The 24,371-nt window shown below is 35.4% G+C and overlaps 1 protein-coding gene and 1 long non-coding RNA gene across 2 annotated transcripts in view; one reads left to right on the top strand and one right to left on the bottom strand.

The window, feature by feature from the left end:
• Positions 1–24,371, top strand: part of LOC125675767 (titin-like) — a 249,910-nt gene that overhangs the window by 99,852 nt on the left and 125,687 nt on the right. The window lies entirely within an intron of this gene.
• Positions 20,360–24,371, bottom strand: part of LOC130053327 (uncharacterized) — a 36,394-nt gene continuing 32,382 nt past the window's right edge. The window contains exon 2 of the long non-coding RNA XR_008801883.1: positions 20,360–23,471. This is a non-coding gene — a long non-coding RNA (uncharacterized LOC130053327). The remainder of the gene's footprint in view (positions 23,472–24,371) is intronic.

Raw genomic sequence — 24,371 nt, 5'->3', positions numbered from 1 at the left:
ATCGCGTTCTATTTGTCTATTGATATAGTATTCTACATCACTGTCTATCTGTCTACTGATACAGTATTCTACATCACGTTCTATCTGTCAATTGATACAGTATTTTACATCACATTCCATCTGTCTATTGTTACAGTATTCTACATCACAGTCTATCTGTCTATTGATACAGTATTCTACATCACAGTCTATCTGTCTATTGATGCAGTATTGTACATTACGTTCTGTCTGTCTATTGATACAGTATTCTACGTCACGTTCTATCTGTCTATTTATACAGTATTCTATATCACATTCTATCTGTCTATTAATACAGTATTCTACATCACGGTCGCTCTGTCTATTGATACAGTGTTATACATCACATTCTGTTTGTCTAGTGATACAGCATTCTACATCATGTTCTGTCATCTATTGATACAGTATTGTACATCACGTTATATCTGTCTATTGATACAGTATTCTACGTCACATTCTATTTGTCTATTCATACAATATAGTACCTTACGTTCTATCTGTTTAATCAGTATTCTACGTCACGTTCTGTCTGTCATCTGTTGATACAGTGTTCTACATCATGCTTTATCTTTCTATTGATACAGTATTGTATATCACGTTCTATCTGTCTATTGGAATAGTATTCTACGTCACGTTCTATCTGTCTATTAATACAATATTCTACATCACGTTCTATCACTCTATTGATACAGTATTCTACGTCACATTCTATTTGTCTATTGATACAATATAGTACATCACGTTCTATCTGTTTATGAATACAGTATTCTAAGTCACGTTCTATCTGTCTATTGATACAGTACTGTACACAAAGTTCTATCTCTCTATTGACACAGTATTTTACATCGCATTCTATCTTTCTATTGATATAGTATTCTACATTTCTGTCTATCTGTCTATTGATACAGTATTCTACATCACGTTCTATCTGTCTATTGATACAGTATTCTACATAACAGTATATCTGTCTATTAATACAGTATTCTACGTCTCGTTCTATCTGTCTATTGAAACAGTATTGTACATCACAATCTAGCTGTCTATAGTGTTCTACATCATGTTATAACTTTCTATTGATACAGTATTCTACGTCAAGTTCTATCTGTCTATTGTTACAGTATTCTACATCACGTTCTATCTGTCTATTGATACAGTATTCTACATCACGTACTATCTGTCTATTGATACAGTATTGTACACAAAGTTCTATCTCTCTATTCACACAGTATTCTACATCGCGTTCTATCTGTCTATTGATATAGTATTCTACATCACTGTCTATCTGTCTATTGATACAGTATTCTACATCACGTTCTATCCGTCTATTGATACAGTATTCTACATCACATTCTATCTGTCTATTGATACAGTATTCTACATCACAGTCTATCTGTCTATTGATACAGTATTCTACATCACGTTCTATCTGTCTATTGATACAGTATTCTACATCACAGTCTATCTGTCTATTAATGCAGTATTGTACATCACGTTCTGTCTGTCTATTGATACAGTATTCTACGTCACATTCTATCTGTCTATTTAAACAGTATTCTACATCACATTCTATCTGTCTATTAATACAGTATTCTACATGACGGTCGCTCTGTCTATTGATACAGTGTTCTAAATCACATTCTATCTGTCTATTGATACAGTATTCTACATCACCTGTTATCTGTATATTAATACAGTATTCTACGTCAAATTCTATCTGTCTATTGATACAGTATTCTACATCACGTAATATCTGTCTATTGATACAGTATTGTACACAAAGTTCTATCTCTCTATTGACACAGTATTCTACATCGGGTTCTATCTGTCTATTGATATAGTATTTTACATCACTGTCTATCTGTCTATTGATACAGTATTCTACATCACGTTCTATCTATCAATTGATACAGTATTCTACATCACAGTCTATCTGTCTATTGATACAGTATTCTACATCACAGTCTATCTGTCTATTGATACAGTATTCTACATCACATTCTATCTGTCTATTGATACAGTATTCTACATCACAGTCTATCTGTCTATTGATGCAGTATTGTACATCACGTTCTGTCTGTCTATTGATACAGTATTCTACGTCACATTCTATCTGTCTATTGATACAGTATTCTATATCACGTTCTATCTGTTTATTGATACAGTGTTCTACATCACATTCTGTCATCTATTGATACAGTATTCTACGTCACATTCTATTTGTCTATTGATAAAATATAGTATATCACGTTCTATCTGTTTATCAATACAGTATTCTACTTCACGTTCTATCTGTCTATTGATACAGTATTCTACGTCACGTTCTGTCTGTCTATTGATACAGTATTGTACATAAAGTTCTATCTCTCTATTGACACAGTATTCTACATCGCATTCTATCTTTCTATTGATATAGTATTCTACATTTCTGTCTATCTGTCTATTGATACAGTATTCTACATCACGTTCTATCTGTCTATTGATGCAGTATTGTACATAACAGTATATCTGTCTATTGATACAGCATTCTACATCACGTTCTATCTGTCTATTGATACAATGTTATATATCAAGTTCTATCTCTCTATTGATACATTATTCTACGTCACATTCTATTTGTCTATTGATAAAATATAGTATATCACGTTCTATCTGTTTATCAATACAGTATTCTACTTCACGTTCTATCTGTCTATTGATACAGTATTCTACATCACGTTCTCTCTGTCATCTTTTGATACAGTATTCTACATCATGTTCTATCTTACTATTAATACTGTATTGTATATCACGTTCTATCTGTCTATTGAAATAGTATTCTACGTCACGTTCTATCTGTCTATTTATAAAATATTCTACATCACAATATATCTGTCTATTGATACAGTATTTTACATCACATTCTATCTGTCTATTAATACAGTATTTTACATCACATTCTATCTGTCTATTAATACAGTATTCTACGTCACGTTCTATCTGTCTATTGATACAGTATTCTACGTCACGTTCTATCTGTCTATTGATACATTATTCTTCATCACGTTCTATCTGTCTATTGATACAGCATTCTACATCACGTTCTATCTTTCTTTTGATAGAGTATTCTATATCACGTTCTATCTGTCTATTGATAGAGGAACCTACATCACGTTCTATCTGTCTATTGATACAGTATTCTACATCATGTTCTATCTGTCTATTGATACAGTATTCTACGTCACGTTCTGTCAGTCATCTGTTGATACAGTATTCTACGTCACGTTCTATCTGTCTATTGATACATTATTCTTCATCACGTTCTATCTGTCTATTGATACAGCATTCTACATCACGTTCTATCTTTCTTTTGATAGAGTATTCTATATCACGTTCTATCTGTCTATTGATAGAGGAACCTACATCACGTTCTATCTGTCTATTGATACAGTATTCTACATCATGTTCTATCTGTCTATTGATACAGTATTCTACGTCACGTTCTATCTGTCTATTGATACAGTATTCTACATCACATTCTATCTGTCTATTAATACAGTATTCTATGTCACGTTCTATCTGTCTATTGATACAGGAACCTACGTCACGTTCTATCTTTCTTTTGATACAGTATTCTACGTCACGTTCTATCTGTCTATTGATTCAGGATTCTACGTCACGTTCGCTCAGTCTATTGATACAGTATTCTACATCACAGTCTATTCGTCTATTGATTAAGTGTTCTACATCACGTTTTATCTGTCTATTGATACAGTATTCTACGTCACGTTCTATCTGTCTATTGATACATTGTTCTTCATCACGTTCTTTCTGTCTATTGATATAGTATTCTACATCACGTTCTCTCTGTCTATTGATAAAGCATTCTACATCACGTTCTATCTGTCTATTGATACATTGTTCTTCATCACGTTCTATTTGTCTATTGATACAGGAACCTACATCACGTTTTATCTTTCTTTTGATACAGTATTCTACGTCACGTTCTATCTGTCTATTGATACAGCATTCTACATCACGTTCTGTCTGTCTATTGATACAGTATTGTACATCATGTTCTATCTGTCTATTGATACAGTATTCTATGTCATGTTCTATCTGTCTATTGATACAGTATTCACGTTCTATCTGTCTATTGATACAGGGACCTACGTCACGTTCTATCTTTCTTTTGATACAGTATTTTATGTCACGTTCTATCTGTCTATTGATACAGTATACTACATCACATTCTATCTGTCTATTGATACAGTATTCTACATCACGTTTTATATGTTTATTGATACAGTATTCTACATCACTCTCACGATACAAACACTCTGTACAGCAAACCCACTATACACAAAATCTGTACCTCACTCTTACAATACACACAACCAGTACATCACTTGCACTATACATACATTCTGTTAATCACACTCACAATACACACACTCCGTACATCACTCTGATGATACACACACTCTGTACATCACTCTGACGATACACACACTGAACATCAAATTCACTATATATACACCCGTTACATTCCTCCCACTATACACACCCTGCACATCACACTCACTATACACACACTCTGTTCATCACACTTAGAATATACATATTCTGTACATCCCTTTCACTATACAAATCACACTTATTATACACACACTCTGTACATCACATTCACATGCTCTGTACATTCTTCTCATTATACACATACTCTGTACATCACACTAACCATACACACTGTCTGTACATCACATTCACTATACACACACTTTGTACATCACACTCACTATACATATACTCTGTACATCCTTCTCACTATAAACACACTATGTACATACCTCTCACTATACACACACTCTGTACATCAAACCCACTATACACAAAATCTGTACCTCACCCTTACAATACACACAAACAGTACATCACTTGCACTATACATACATTAAATTCTGTTAATCACACTCACAATACACACACTCTGTACATCACTCTCACTATACACACACTCTGTACATCACTCTCACTATATACACACTCTGTATATCACTCTCACTATACACACACTCTGTACATCACTCTCACTATATACATACACTCTGTACATCACTCTCACTATACACACACTTTGCATATCACTCTCACTATACACCCACTCTGTAGATCACTCTCACTATACACACTACACTGTACACCACACTCACTATACACATTGTATACATCACACTTACAATATACATGCTCTGTACATCACTTTCACTATACACACACTCTGTACATCAAACTCACTATTAACACACCCTGTACATTCCGCCTACTATACACACCCTACACATTTCATTCATTATAAACACACTCTGTTCATTACACTTGCAATATACATATTCTGTACATCCCTCTCATTATACAAATCACATTTATTATACACACACTCTGTACATCACATTCACATGCTCTGTACATTCCTCTCACTATACCCACACTGGGCATATTACACCAACTATGCAAACAGTTTGCACACCACTCTCACTATACACACACTCTCTGTACATTAAAATCATTATACACACTCTCTGTACATCCTTTTCACTATACACACACTCTGTACATCCCTCACACTATACACACACTCTGTACATCATACTTACTATACAGACACTAAACATCAAACTCACTATACACAAACTCTGTACATCACAATCACTATACACACACTCCCTACATCACTCTCACAATACTTACTTCCTGTACATCAAACTCACTATACACACTCCATACATCACAATCTGCATTTCACACTTATTTTATACACACACTTTGCACATCACTATGAATATACACACACTCTGTAAACAACATCCATTATATACTCATTATATACATCACACTCATTATACACAAACCCTGCACACCACATTCACTATACACACACTCAATAGATCACTCTCACTATACACACACTAAACATCAAAATCAATATACACACACTCTGTACATCACTCTCACTATAAACACACTCTGCACATCAAACTCATTATACCCACACTCTGTACATCACTCACAATAAACATACTCTATGCATCACTCTCACAATACACACACTCTGTACTTCACTCTTACTATAAACACACTCTGTACATCACTCTCACTATACATACACTCTGTACTTCACTCTCACTATACACACACTCTGTACATTGTTCAAAATAAATACACTTTGTACATCACTCTCGCTATACACACACTCCATAAATCAAAGTGACAATACACACACTCTGTTCATTACACTTACAATATACATACTCTGTACATCCTTCTCACTATCCAAATCACTCTCACTATACACACACTCTGTACATCACATTCACATGCTCTGTACTTCACTCTCACTATACACACTCTCCACATCAAACACACTATACACACACTCTGCACATCAAACTTATTATACACATTCTATACATCACACGTACAATATACATGCTCTGTAAATCACTCTCACTATACATACACTCCATAAATCAAACTCACTATTAACACACTCTGTACATCACTCTTACTATATACACACACTCTGTACATCAAACTCACTATACAAACTCTCAGTATATCACACTCACTATACACATTCTATATATCACACATGCAATATACATGCTCTGTACATCACTCTCGCTATACACACACTCCATAAATCAAACTCACTCATAACACACCCTGTACTCCCTACATCACTCTCACAATATACACTCTCTGTACATCAAACTCACTATACACACTCCATACATCACAATCTGCACATCACACCCACTATACACAAACTCTGTACATCACTCACACCTTACACACACTCCCTACATCACTCTCACAATACTTACTTCCTGTACATCAAACTCACTATACACACTCCATACATCACAATCTGCATTTCACACTTATTTTATACACACACTTTGCACATCACTATGAATATACACACACTCTGTAAACAACATCCATTATATACTCATTATATACATCACACTCATTATACACAAACCCTGCACACCACATTCACTATACACACACTCAATAGATCACTCTCACTATACACACACTAAACATCAAAATCAATATACACACACTCTGTACATCACTCTCACTATAAACACACTCTGCACATCAAACTCATTATACCCACACTCTGTACATCACTCACAATAAACATACTCTATGCATCACTCTCACAATACACACACTCTGTACTTCACTCTTACTATAAACACACTCTGTACATCACTCTCACTATACATACACTCTGTACTTCACTCTCACTATACACACACTCTGTACATTGTTCAAAATAAATACACTTTGTACATCACTCTCGCTATACACACACTCCATAAATCAAAGTGACAATACACACACTCTGTTCATTACACTTACAATATACATACTCTGTACATCCTTCTCACTATCCAAATCACTCTCACTATACACACACTCTGTACATCACATTCACATGCTCTGTACTTCATTCTCACTATACACACTCTCCACATCAAACACACTATACACACACTCTGCACATCAAACTTATTATACACATTCTATACATCACACGTACAATATACATGCTCTGTAAATCACTCTCACTATACATACACTCCATAAATCAAACTCACTATTAACACACTCTGTACATCACTCTTACTATATACACACACTCTGTACATCAAACTCACTATACAAACTCTCAGTATATCACACTCACTATACACATTCTATATATCACACATGCAATATACATGCTCTGTACATCACTCTCGCTATACACACACTCCATAAATCAAACTCACTCATAACACACCCTGTACTCCCTACATCACTCTCACAATATACACTCTCTGTACATCAAACTCACTATACACACTCCATACATCACAATCTGCACATCACACCCACTATACACAAACTCTGTACATCACTCACACCTTACACACACTCCCTACATCATTCTCAAAATACACACTCTCTGTACATCAAACTCACTATATAAAATCCATACCTCACTCTCACTATAGACACACTTTGTACATCATTCTCACAATACACACACATTGCACATCAAACTTACTATACATACAATCAGTACATCACACTCACTATACACATTATATATATCACACTTACTATATACATGCTCTGTACATCACTCTCACTATACACACACTCTGTACATGAAACTCACTATACACACACTCAGTACTCATTCACAATAAACACACTCTGTACATTACTCTCACTATACATACACTAAACATCAAACTCACTATATACACACACCCTGTACATCACTCTCCTTATATACAATCTGTAGATCACACTCACTATACACACACTTTGTACACCACTCTCAGTATACACACACTTTATACATCACTTTCACTATACACACACTCTGTACATCACTTCCACTTATAATACACACTCTCTGCATCGCGTGATCCACAGTGCATCAATCTCACTACACACACACACTGTACATCACTCTCACTACACACACACTCTGTACATCACTCTCACTACACACACACTCTGTACATCACTCTCACTATATACACACTCTGTATATCACTCTCACAATACACACACTCTGCACATCAAACTCACTATACATACACTTACAATATGCATGCTCTGTACATCACTTTCACTATACGCACTCTGTACATCAAACTCACTATTAACACATCCTGTACATCACTATCACAATACACACACTCCGTACATCAAACTCACTATACACACACCCTGTACATTCCTCCCACTATACACAATTGACCCTACATATTACATTCATTCAACACACTCTGTTCATTTCACTTACAATATACATATTCTGTACATCACCCTTTCTCACTAGAGGGAGTCATTTGATGTTACCGGTCGATCAGCTATGAACGGAAACAAATATGAACTAACTGGATACGTTTTATGGAAGGTTACATGTCTAGTCCAAATGTACACAGATAAAAATCATCATGGTCTATGAAGTTTTGAAATACGTATGTCTATGTAAACCCTCTGAATCGATACTTACGTTACTGTCGCCAAGTCGATGTAACCGAAGTTAGACCTAAAGTTTTACCTAATAATTGCATTTCTGGTTATATATACCATATTAAATTAAAAACATATGTCATTGCATCTTTAGCAAAACGTTCTTTTTAAATGAAACTGCATCATCCATAACGTGCACCTCCAGTGAATATGTTTGTCGCCAATGTTAAAATACATACGTTATCACTTGTTAAAACTTGCCACAATGCTGCTAAACAGACTTTTTAAGTGTAATAAAGTTCAAAATCCATCCATTATAATCATACTCAAGTAATGACTATACAACTATTCTAAATTCTGAGTGATTCTATAGTTATCATGAACAAATCACAGAATTGGATAGTTTGATTTTCTTTGATACTAACGTTACCTATATATTTTAACAAGCGAATAGCTGCTAACAACATCTGTTGAGCCAATATTTGATTCCTGTTGTATATTGAATTACTATAAAAATGAAACTGAACGGTAAAGAGTAGTTATTTTCAAATGTTCAGTGAAAAATTGCTGTTATCTTACATACGTTACCAATACTTACGTTACCATAATTACAAAATTGCGGCTATAACCATATAACCAAATGCAGTTTGGTATTGTATCACGTGACGTATATTGAAATACTGACAGCTATTTGCAAAAAAGTTTATTTGCCACGAGAATTTAATTTGTAAGAGGTTGTATGCTGCATAGTAATACTTGTGTGACTTTGTTGTGAGGTAAGCTATAAAAATCCATTTCACACAGGTTGTTTACCAATAACTTGAAGTAAAAACCGTAAATTTAAAATTGAAATTTAAAGATATATATATTAAGTTTGCCGATAATTGTTTATAGCGTAGATAATGTCCGATACCTACGTTACTGATGGTATAAACGTATGTATCAAGATTTGGTGTCGTATTTGTAATTGCTATCTCTCTACCACAGTTGTATTTCAGATTTCAATAATTCAATGCTCTATCCTTGCACATGTAGAATTGAAAAAAAACACACCATGAAATATCTATTAATTCTATGAAACAATCCGACTATTTTTAATGTTCATAGAGCAGGTCTCAACATGTTGTGGTAACCTTTTGGAATGGTATTAATGTGTCAAATTTGAGTGATTTTACTTCATATTAAGAAAAAATTACTTGCTGCTTTAAAAATATGAGATATCAATGAAACGTTAGTTTCATAGTAAATATTTGTTTTCATTGTTTATACTGAACACATGAAGTTATACTACTGGATACAGTGGTAACGTAGGTATCGATATTTACGTTACGTTTAATTTTTCATTTTATACCATCTTCATCCACTGTTACCATCTTGAAAGAACTGTCGTGGTTTAAAACTCGTATATGAAGACAGAAAAACAATAGAAAATAGATTTTCTTTGTTAAAGACGTGTCAATAATTTTGATACATACGTTACCATGAACATACATATCGTTTTCTGTGTTTTCAATATAATTTGTTGATTATTTCCATGTTTGTAGTTAGCCGTTTAAATGTTAAGTTGTTTCGTGAATGCCCGTTATAAAAAGACCACTTTGTTTATATAAACAGACCACTGTATTTTAATGCAAATGGTTTGCAGAGTACATACGTTACGTGATGCAGAAAGCATTCTTGTTTTCATATGCTATTTATTTTTATTGTTTATAGTTGCTTTCCAATAATTTGTTGGATATTTTTTCTCACAATAAATTGAATTGTAACTTGTTTCAAACCAAATATTGTCTATATTCTTTGTGCACTATTTTAGTACAAGGATGCATATTTACGTTACTGCATATTGGGAGTAGAATATTTGGTAACTATGTAGTTAATTATGTCCAATTTTGAATGATTTGATGGGAAATATCAATTATAAATCATGATGTATCCCTTAATAAGCTAGATTTAGGCGGATCATTGTTTTATTGAAGAATAACATGAAAGGTTTTAATAGAAAAATTAAAACCATATTGTAAACAAACAAAAAAAATGTGTATGTATTCATTTTCACAACCATGTAACTTATATATATAATTTGCCCAGGTTCCTGTTAAACATACAATGTCCGTCTTTTGAAACATTGCCTTTGATAACAATTTCCCGCTATGCAGAAATATTATTGAAGCATAGAAGAACAGTCACGTAGATATCATGTGCATAAAACTATAGCAAGGCTACTACCTATGTTTCACCGTGAATATCTCTAAAAGTCTTTTAATGGTGTTGTTCATTTTTCAAATTTTGTTCTGTGATATGTTGGCCTTCACATATTTCACCAGAGTATATTATTTTACGGATGTTTATTTTTTGGCAATTCGTATTTACCAATTCACTCCCTTTAGTGAGAAAGGGTAACATCCCTCTCACTATACAAATCACATTTATTATACACACACTCTGTACATCACAATCACAATATATACACACACTCTGTACATCACTCTCACAATACTCACTTTCTGTACATCAAACTCACTATACACACTCTATACATCACAATCTGCACATCACACTTACTTTATACACCCACTTTGCACATCACTGTGAATATACACACACTCTGTACAGAACATCCATTATATACTCATTATAGACATCACGCTCATTAAACACAAACCCTGCACATCACATTCATTATACACACACTCAGTAGATCACTCTCACTATACACATACTAAACATCAAAATCAATATACACACACTCTGTACATCACTCTCACTATAAACACACTCTGCACATCAAACTCACTATACACACACTCTGTACATCACTCACAATAAACACACTCTGTACATCACTCTCACTATAAACACACTCTGTACATCACTCTCACTATACACACACTCCGCATCAAACTCACTATACATACACTCAGTACATCACACTCACTATACACATTCTATACATCACGTCACATTCTATACATTGTGGCATCTGTGGCCGAGTGGTTAGGCCGTCAGACTCTCGACTAAAAGGTCGTGGGTTCGAGTCCTGGCCGCGGCAGGGCTGACATTGTGTCCTTGGGAAATGCACTTTACATGAATTTCCTCACTCCACCCAAGTGTAAACGGGGTACCTGGCTATAGACAGTGAAAGATATTGTTAGAATGTTAGCGCTCTAGCGCTTGTAATTGCAGTTTGCACTGTATGATTCCTAGGAGGCTGAGACAGTTCTAGATTGATATAAGGTCTGCCGGGGTAATAATGTACATTGATTATTGTAAAGCGCTTTGAGCAGCATACCCTGGATAAGACGCTATATAAAACCAATCATTATTATTAATCATTATTATTATTATCACACGTACAATATACATGCTCTGTACATCACTCTCGCTATACACACACTCCATATATCAAACTCACTATTAACACACCCTGTATATCACTATCACGATACACACACACCGTACATCAAACTCACTATACACACACCCTGTACATTCCTCCCACTATACACACCCTACACATTATATTCATTATACACACACTCTGTTCATTACACTTACAATATACATATTCTGTACATCCCTCTCACTATACAAATCACACTTATTATACACACACTCTGTACATCACATTCACATGCTCTGTACATTCCTCTCACTATACACACACTCTGTACATCACATACACATGCTCTGTACATTCCTCTCACTATACACACACTCTGTACATCACATACACATGCTCTGTACATTCCTCTCACTATACACACACTCTGTACATCACATACACATGCTCTGTACATTCCTCTCACTATACACACACTCTGTACATCACATACACATGCTCTGTACATTCCTCTCACTATACACACACTCTGTACATCACATTCACATGCTCTGTACATTCCTCTCACTATACACACACTCTGTACATCACATACACATGCTTTGTACATTCCTCTCACTATACACACACTCTGTACATCACATACACATGCTCTGTACATTCCTCTCACTATACACACACTCTGTACATCACATACACATGCTCTGTACATTCCTCTCACTATACACACACTCTGTACATCACATACACATGCTCTGTACATTCCTCTCACTATACACACACTGGGTACATCACATACACATGCTCTGTACATTCCTCTAACTATACACACACTGGGTACATCACACTAACTATACACACTTTGTACATCACTCTCACTATACACACACTTCCTACATCACTCTCATAATTAATACACAAACTCTGTACATGAAACTCAATATACACACTCCATACATCACAATCTGCACATCACATTTACTTTATACACACACTTTACACATCACTGTGAATATACAAACACTTTGTACACAACATCCATTATATACATTACACTCATTATACACACACTCTGCACATCACATTCACTATACACAAATTCAGTACATCACTCTCACTATACACACACTCTGCAAATCAAACTCATTATACCCACACTCTGTACATCACTCACAATAAACACACTCTGTACATCACTCTCACAATACACACACTCTTTACATCAAACTCACTATACACACACTGTACATCACTCACAATAAACATACTTTGTACACCACCCTCGCTATACACACACTCCATAAATCAAAGTGACAATACACACACTCTGTTCATTACACTTACAATATACATACTCTGTACATCCCTCTCACTATGCAAATCACACTTATTATACACACACTCTGCACATCACATTCTCTATACATTCTTCTCACTATATACACACACTCTGTACTTCACTTTCACTATACACAAACTCTGTACTTCACTCTCACTATACACACACTCTGTACTTCACTCTCACTATAAACACACTCTGTACATCACTCTCACTATACACACACTCTGTACATCACACTCACTATACACACACTCTGTACATCACTCTAACAATACACACACTCCGCATCAAACTCACTATACATACACTCAGTACATCACACTCACTATACACATTCTATACATCACGTCACATTCTATACATTGTGGCGTCTGTGGCCGAGTGGTTAGGCCGTCAGACTCTCGACCGAAAGGTCGTGGGTTCGAGTCCTGGCCGCGGCAGGTCTGACATTGTGTCCTTGGGAAATGCACTTTACATGAATTTCCTCACTCCACCCAAGTGTAAACGGGGTACCTGGCTATAGACAGTGAAAGATATTGTTAGAATGTTAGTGCTCTAGCGCTTGTAATTGCAGCTTGCACTGTATGATTCCTAGGAGGCTGAGACAGTTCTAGATTGATATAAGGTCTGCCGGGGTAATAATGTACATTGATTATTGTAAAGCGCTTTGAGCAGCATACCCTGGAAAAGGCGCTATATAAAACCAATCATTATTATTATTATCACACGTACAATATACATGCTCTGTACATCACTCTCGCTATACACACACTCCATATATCAAACTCACTATTAACACACCCTGTATATCACTATCACGATACACACACACCGTACATCAAACTCACTATACACACACCCTGTACATTCCTCCCACTATACACACCCTACACATTATATTCATTATACACACACTCTGTTCATTACACTTACAATATACATATTCTGTACATCCCTCTCACTATACAAATCACACTTATTATACACACACTCTGTACATCACATTCACATGCTCTGTACATTCCTCTCACTATACACACACTCTGTACATCACATTCACATGCTCTGTACATTCCTCTCACTATACACACACTCTGTACTTCACATACACATGCTCTGTACATTCCTCTAACTATACACACACTCTGTACATCACATACACATGCTCTGTACATTCCTCTCACTATACACACACTCTGTACATCACATACACATGCTCTGTACATTCCTCTCACTATACACACACTCTGTACATCACATACACATGCTCTGTACATTCCTCTCACTATACACACACTCTGTACATCACATACACATGCTCTGTACATTCTTCTCACTATACACACACTCTGTACATCACATACACATGCTCTGTACATTCCTCTCACTATACACACACTCTGTACATCACATACACATGCTCTGTACATTCCTCTCACTATACACACACTCTGTACATCACATACACATGCTCTGTACATTCCTCTAACTATACACACACTGGGTACATCACATACACATGCTCTGTACATTCCTCTAACTATACACACACTGGGCACATCACACTAACTATACACACTTTGTACATCACTCTCACTATACACACACTTCCTACATCACTCTCATAATACACAAACTCTGTACATGAAACTCAATATACACACTCCATACATCACAATCTGCACATCACATTTACTTTATACACACACTTTACACAGCACTGTGAATATACAAACACTTTGTACACAACATCCATTCTATACATTACACTCATTATACACACACTCTGCACATCACATTCACTATACACAAATTCAGTACATCACTCTCACTATACACACACTCTGCAAATCAAACTCATTATACCCACACTCTGTACATCACTCACAATAAACACACTCTGTACATCACTCTCACAATACACACACTCTTTACATCAAACTCACTATACACACACTCTGTACATCACTCACAATAAACATACTTTGTACATCACTCTCGCTATACACACACTCCATAAATCAAAGTGACAATACACACACTCTGTTCATTACACTTACAATATACATACTCTGTACATCCCTCTCACTATGCAAATCACACTTATTATACACACACTCTGCACATCACATTCACATGCTCTGTACATTCTTCTCACTATATACACACACTCTGTACTTCACTTTCACTATACACAAACTCTGTACTTCACTCTCACTATACACACACTCTGTACTTCACTCTCACTATAAACACACTCTGTACATCACTCTCACTATGCACACACTCTGTACTTCACTCTCACTATACACACACTCTGTACATCACTCTAACAATACACACACTCCGCATCAAACTCACTATACATACACTCAGTACATCACACTCACTATACACATTCTACATGTATACATCACGTCACATTCTATACATTGTGGCGTCTGTGGCCGAGTGGTTAGGCCATCAGACTCTCAACCGAAAGGTCGTGGGTTCGAGTCCTGGCCGCGGCAGGTCTGACATTGTGTCCTTGGGAAATGCACTTTACATGAATTTCCTCACTCCACCCAAGTGTAAACGGGGTACCTGGCTATAGACAGTGAAAGATATTGTTAGAATGTTAGTGCTCTAGCGCTTGTAATTGCAGCTTGCACTGTATGATTCCTAGGAGGCTGAGACAGTTCTAGATTGATATAAGGTCTGCCGGGGTAATAATGTACATTGATTATTGTAAAGCGCTTTGAGCAGCATACCCTGGATAAGACGCTATATTAAACCAATCATTATTATTAATCATTATTATTATTATCACACGTACAATATACATGCTCTGTACATCACTCTCGCTATACACACACTCCATATATCAAACTCACTATTAACACACCCTGTATATCACTATCACGATACACACACACCGTACATCAAACTCACTATACACACACCCTGTACATTCCTCCCACTATACACACCCTACACATTATATTCATTATATACACACACTCTGTTCATTACACTTACAATATACATATTCTGTACATCCCTCTCACTATACAAATCACACTTATTATACACACACTCTGTACATCACATTCACATGCTCTGTACATTCCTCTCACTATACACACACTCTGTACATCACATACACATGCTCTGTACATTCCTCTCACTATACACAAACTGGGCACATCACATACACATGCTCTGTACATTCCTCTCACTATACACACACTCTGTACATCACATTCACATGCTCTGTACATTCCTCTCACTATACACACACTCTGTACATCACATACACATGCTCTGTACATTCCTCTCACTATACACACACTGGGCACATCACATACACATGCTCTGTACATTCCTCTCACTATACACACACTCTGTACATCACATTCACATGCTCTGTACATTCCTCTCACTATACACACACTCTGTACATCACATACACATGCTCTGTACATTCCTCTCACTATACACACACTGGGCACATCACATACACATGCTCTGTACATTCCTCTCACTATACACACACTCTGTACATCACATTCACATGCTCTGTACATTCTTCTCACTATACACACACTCTGTACATCACATACACATGCTCTGTACATTCCTCTCACTATACACACACTCTGTACATCACATTCACATGCTCTGTACATTCCTCTCACTATACACACACTGGGCACATCACATACACATGCTCTGTACATTCCTCTCACTATACACACACTCTGTACATCACATACACATGCTCTGTACATTCCTCTCACTATACACACACTCTGTACATCACATACACATGCTCTGTACATTCCTCTCACTATACACACACTCTGTACATCACATTCACATGCTCTGTACATTCCTCTCACTATACACACACTCTGTACATCACATACACATGCTCTGTACATTCCTCTCACTATACACACACTATGTACTTCACATACACATGCTCTGTACATTCCTCTAACTATACACACACTGGGCACATCACACTAACTATACACACTTTGTACATCACTCTAACTATACACACACTGGGTACATCACATACACATGCTCTGTACATTCCTCTAACTATACACACACTGGGTACATCACACTAACTATACACACTTTGTACATCACTCTCACTATACACACACTTCCTACATCACTCTCATAATTAATACACAAACTCTGTACATGAAACTCAATATACACACTCCATACATCACAATCTGCATATCACATTTACTTTATACACACACTTTACACAGGACTGTGAATATACAAACACTTTGTACACAACATCCATTATATACATTACACTCATTATACACACACTCTGCACATCACATTCACTATACACAAATTCAGTACATCACTCTCACTATACACACACTCTGCAAATCAAACTCATTATACCCACAATCTGTACATCACTCACAATAAACACACTCTGTACATCACTCTCACAATACACACACTCTTTACATCAAACTCACTATACACACTCTGTACATCATTCACAATAAACACACTTTGCACATCACTCTCGCTATACACACACTCCATAAATCCAACTAACACTACACACACTCTGTTCATTATACACTTACAATATACATACTCTGTACATCCTCTTACTATGCAAATCACACTTATTATACACACACTCTGCACATCACATCCACATGCTCTGTACATTCCTCTCATTATACACACACTCTGTACTTCACTCTCACTATACACACACTCTGTACTTCACTCTCACTATACACACACTCTGTACATCACACCCACTATACACAAATTGTGTACATCACTCTCACTATACACACACTGTACATCACCCTAACTATACACACACTGTACATCCCCCTCACAATACACACACTGTATATCACTCTCACTATACACACACTCAGTACATCACTCTAACAATATACACACTCAGTACATCACACCTACTATGCACGCACTCTGTACCTCACTCTTACAATACACACACTCTGTACATCAAACACACTATACACACACTCTATATATCACTCACACTATACATACATTCTGTTAATCATACTAACTATACACATACTCTGTACATCACTCTCAATACACACACACTCTGTACACCACTCACACTATACATCACTCTCACTATATACACACTCTGTACACCACTCTCACCATACACACACACTCTGTACATCACTCACACAATACACACACTCTGTACATCAAACTCACTATATATACACTCAGTACATCACACTTACTATACACATTCTATACATCACACTTACAATATACATGTTCTGTACATCACTTTCACTATACGCACTCTGTACATCAAACTCACTATTAACACACCCTGTACATCACTATCACGATACACACACTCCGTACATCAAACTCACTATACACACACCCTGTACATTCCTCCCATTATACACACCCTACCCATTACACTCATTATACACACACTCTGTTCATTACACTTACAATATACATATTCTGTACATCCCTTTCACTATACAAATCACACTTATTATACACACACTCTGCACATTACATTCTCTGTACATTCCTCTCACTACACACACACTCTGTACATCTCTCTCACTATACATACACTCTGTACATCTCTCTCACTATACATACACTCTGTACATAACACCCATCATACACACACTTTGTACTTCACTCTTACAATTTACACACTCTGTATATCAACCTCACTATAGACACACCCTGTACATCACTCACACTATACATACACTCAGTACATCACACTCACTATACACACACTTTGTACTTCACTCTTACAATATACACACTCTGTGCATGAACCTCACTATACTAATACACACCCTGTACATCACTCGCACTACACATACATTGTTAATCACACTTACAATATACACTCTGTACATCACTCTCACTATGCATACACTCTGTACATCAGTTCCGTGGGGATCCATGTTAGAATAGATCCTTAGTACCCCTTGCTTGTCATAAGAGGCAACTAAATGGGGCAGTCCTTCGGATGAGACCGCAAAAACCGAGGTCCCTTGTCACAGCAGGTGTGGCACGATAAAGATCCCTCCCTGCTCAATGGCTATAAGCGCCGAGCATAGGCCTAAATTTTGCAGCCCTTCACCGTCAGTGGTGATGTCTCCATATGAGTGAAATATTCTCGAGACAGACGTTAAACAATATTTAATCAATCAATCTCACTATATACACACTCTGTACATCACACTCACTATACACACACTTTGTACCTCACTCTTACAATACACACACTCTGTACATCAAACTCACTATACACACACTCTGTACATCACACTCACTATACACACACTTTGTACCTCACTCTTACAATACACACACTCTGTACATCGAACTCACTATACATACACTCTGTACGTCACTCTCACTATACATACACTCTGTACATCAAACTGACTATACACACACTCTGTACATCACACTCACTATACACACACTCTGTACCTCACTCTTACAATACACACACTCTGTACATCAAACTCACTATACACACACTTTGTACATCACTCTCACTATACACGCACAGGGGGTAAAATGATAAAATTCGGAAGAATCATAGCTATGGTCACATGTATTTATTATAGCTATAAGATAATTTACACAATGCAATATATAAGTAACCTGCTACTTAAATTACATTTACATTAATAGTAATATTAATGCAACTAAAATCTAAAATGGAACCAAAATCTCATGGCTGGTCACATATTCTGTGAATATCATTCAATTCTCTTATTAACAATTAGTTCACTCTCAATGCTGTACCCATAGAAATGCAGATGTATGTGCATACCTCATATACCCTAGTACTCTGTCTTGATGTAATATTGGCATAAATGCTCATATATGTAGAGTTTCAGGCATGAAAAATTGACCAAGAGTTTCTTCCATTTTGTATTTGAGTTGAGGAATATTAATTTATTATGCTGATGCCAAATTATTAAACTACTCGAGTCCAATATATTACAAATCAGGAAATTTATCAAAAATGAGATTTTTGCTTTAAAATGACACACATGTATGCCTAATTGTGCATTGAAAATTCTATGGTCTTATCTTGCATGGTTCCAGAGAGATGACGTCACGAGTGATATATTATGACGTAGAATTTCATTCATTTTTAACACTTGAAACTCATTGATGCACACAATTTGAAGTAAATTCTAAACAATGTCATGATATTTATGAAGAACACGTTTTGTCAATATTCTCTTTAAAGTATATGATAAGGACATTATTTTAACCAATTAAAAGTTACGATAGGAAACATCCAGATTAGAATAATGTCATCATGCATAGCAACCATTACAATTATGTAATTAGAAATTAAAACAAGAGGCCCATAGGAATTGATATTGAAATTATATTTACATCAGCTACAGGTTTTCATTTTTTCATTGAATTTTCATAATCAATGCACGTATTATTATATCCATTTTGATAATTAAACATGGGCCTATAAACATTGAATCAGCTAGATGTTGCCAATGTACAATTGAATTTATTACATACAAATGGAAACTAAAATATGGATTAACATATCATATTTAGGTAAATATTAAATGAATTATATATACAGTTCTGTAGATACATGTAGTTAGATAGATAATTAATCAATCAAAGGCCTACATGTATAAAAATTGATGTTGTCAATGCATAATTGAATTCATCAAATACAAACGCAAACTGAAATATAGAATATGAATACATCATAATAATACATAACCATCTTATGTAGATAAAGAAATTATTAATTTATATTATAATTAAGTTACACTGTCAGTTTAAGACATAATACAGAGTCATCCAGGGTATGAAATGGGGCGCGAGTCCCAATATAGATTTCCATTTCACACCGTGGATGACTCTGTATTACGCCCCAAACTGACTGTAGCTGTCAGTGTACATCTACATGTATTCAGTTTCAACATACATGATTTGTTTATTTAATGTTAGTGTTCATATTTTTAATTGTGATGTTTTGATATTGTGGTAATATGATTTTCAATGAGACACACGTATATGGAATTCAATTTAGTAATTGAATGATATTTATCAAAGATGTTAATGAAATCTTAACAAATGTTCTACAGGTCTTCAGCAGGATAAATTTGTTATGGTCAGTTTCAGGACGTCGTGTGATTAGCTTTTATCCATTCAATTACCTGTAAATTTGTCTGAAGCGGGATAAATAAATATATATTCACACCTTCTAACGTTTCCTCTGGTAATGGATTGTTGTACGAGGTCTTTAACTGTTTAATTTGTACAGGCACATAGCAATGACATCTTTTGACAGCTTTTGACATATGTAATATAGAATTATATATCCTTTTTTGTATTATCTCAGTGGAAAGTCCTTATTGCATACTGAAGTTCCATGTATTGGCTGGTTGGCCCCATCTCACTTTTTGTTTATGATAATGAAAATGCAAGATTAAACCTTCAGTGCTTCATTTTTTTTTCCAATCAATATAACAAGAACCTTCATATACTACTAAGCCAAACATCTCTAATATTCTTATGTACACCTTATCATTACTGTAGTGCCATCATTTGAATTAACTGATATCTAAGTACTACAATTTTAAAATCACTATTACTTAATTTCATTATTTCAAAAACTTATCCCGTTTCGGGAAACCATCACTGGCACATAGCTGAATGATGCTAGATTCCCTGAATTTTGGATGTTTGGCTGAAATTAGCCTTCTTGTTCAGCAGAAAAAGAAGAAAATGTGAAAAGTTGACAAGCACAGCCAAAGAACTAATTTCCATCAGTAAAACTCAGGGAATTTAAAAAGAAATAAAAACAAGAGGCCCAAAAGCCTTATTGGTCACCTGAGTATGCCCTATCTTAATGTCAGAACCTCTAGCCCGAGAATCAGGAAATTTATGTTTAGTGTAGACCATCCTCCTCTACATCACTATGTATTTGGTTTTTCTTACAGATGTGTGCTTGTAAAGAAGATGATTTTTGAAAGCTGGTCAATTTTTGGCCCACCCACCCTTATGGCCACAGGGGTTCATGGGTCCTAAAATTTACAATTTATGTCCCCCTTGTCCCAAAAATGTTCTATATCAAATTTGAAAAGAATTGGGAGAGTAGCTATCAAGAAGAAATTAAAAATGTTCTATTGTTAACACCCGAAGGATGACTGCCAATTGCAAAAATAGGTCACGGGTGACTCACGACACCTAAAAATGTATAAAACAATGATGAGTGCTCAAAAAGCATACACAATGCATTTTTTCAAATCAGGTAGACACAATGCATTTTGAATTATAAATAACATTCACAATAAGCTGCCATTGTTTCCAATGTATTAATTTCCATATGAATTAATAAATTCAATTAAGTCATCATTTATCAATTCAAAAAATTGCATATTAACTTGTCTAAACTAGCTATGACCAGTCCTAGAAAATTGACTCTAAAAAAATCTATAACACTGTTTAGGTTTTCTTTTTTGTTCTTGCTCGATTTTCCATTACTCTCAGAAGCAGAAGTGTTTTCACAATTTCTTTTCTATCCTCTTCCAAAAGGTAATTGTAACGTTTACTGTAGTAGAGAATGGGTCTCTCTTCCTCCTTTAATTTAACTGATCCACGTGATGATGTCTGAATCTTCTTCATTGTATTTTCCTTTATGAAAAACCTTGAAAATGTGACCTGTAATGAAATATGAAGTCTTCTAGAGAAACTATTCATTGCTGTATTTAAGCTCAGATGCATTGTTTCATCAATGCCATAAATATCTCTTCAGTGAATGAAACAAAAGGCCCACAGGCCTTATTGGTCTCCTGAGTACTAGTTAAAAATATCGCTAATCCCAAGGGCTATGAAATCTAGAAATCAAAGTTCTGAAAGTACTGATGGGAGTTGATTTTATGTAGGTTTGCACCAGATGCTTCTTAAATTAAAAATTATCTTTTTTTAAAAATTGAAAAGTATCCTAAAAAGTCATTAACTTATGCATAAATGTACGTTGTGTCTCTAAAACAATCAAAGTGCAATTATTTATGACTACATACAGTTGTACATACATGTATATACAATGTACACTGGTGAGTTAACACCTTGTCTGGATTGTATTTTACTATTTCAACATATATACATTTACCTTTAGAATTGCTAATTTATTTAAAATATTTTACAACATTAATATTCTAACACAAAATCATTTTTGAAAAACTCCACACATAACTTAATAATTCTTGGGTTTATGCTAATTTTAAATTTAAATTGTTTTCTACAACTCCTCTTTAAAAACAATATGGGAAAGGATTGATACGAGCGATGGCTTACACAAATAAACAATTTCTCATTGCTTAAAGTGCAAAAACTTGTACTAAAACCTTATATATTTACTTATCTTTTATCTTTAAAATAGGTCCTCACTACCCCTTGCTTGTCATAAGAGGCGATTAAATGGGGTGGTCCTTCGGTTGAGACCGTGAAAACCAAGGTGTCGTATCACAGTAGGTGTGGCACAGTAAAGATACCTCCCAACTCAGAAGCCACAAGCGCCAAGCGTATAAAGCCTAAATTTTGCAGTCCTTCACCGGCAAT

Source organism: Ostrea edulis, chromosome 3 (genome assembly GCF_947568905.1).
Source record: "Ostrea edulis chromosome 3, xbOstEdul1.1, whole genome shotgun sequence".
NCBI classification, from domain to species: Eukaryota; Metazoa; Mollusca; class Bivalvia; order Ostreida; family Ostreidae; genus Ostrea; species Ostrea edulis.
The sequence above is the reverse complement of the archived record's forward strand: the minus strand, read 5'-3'. Positions and strand labels throughout refer to the sequence as shown.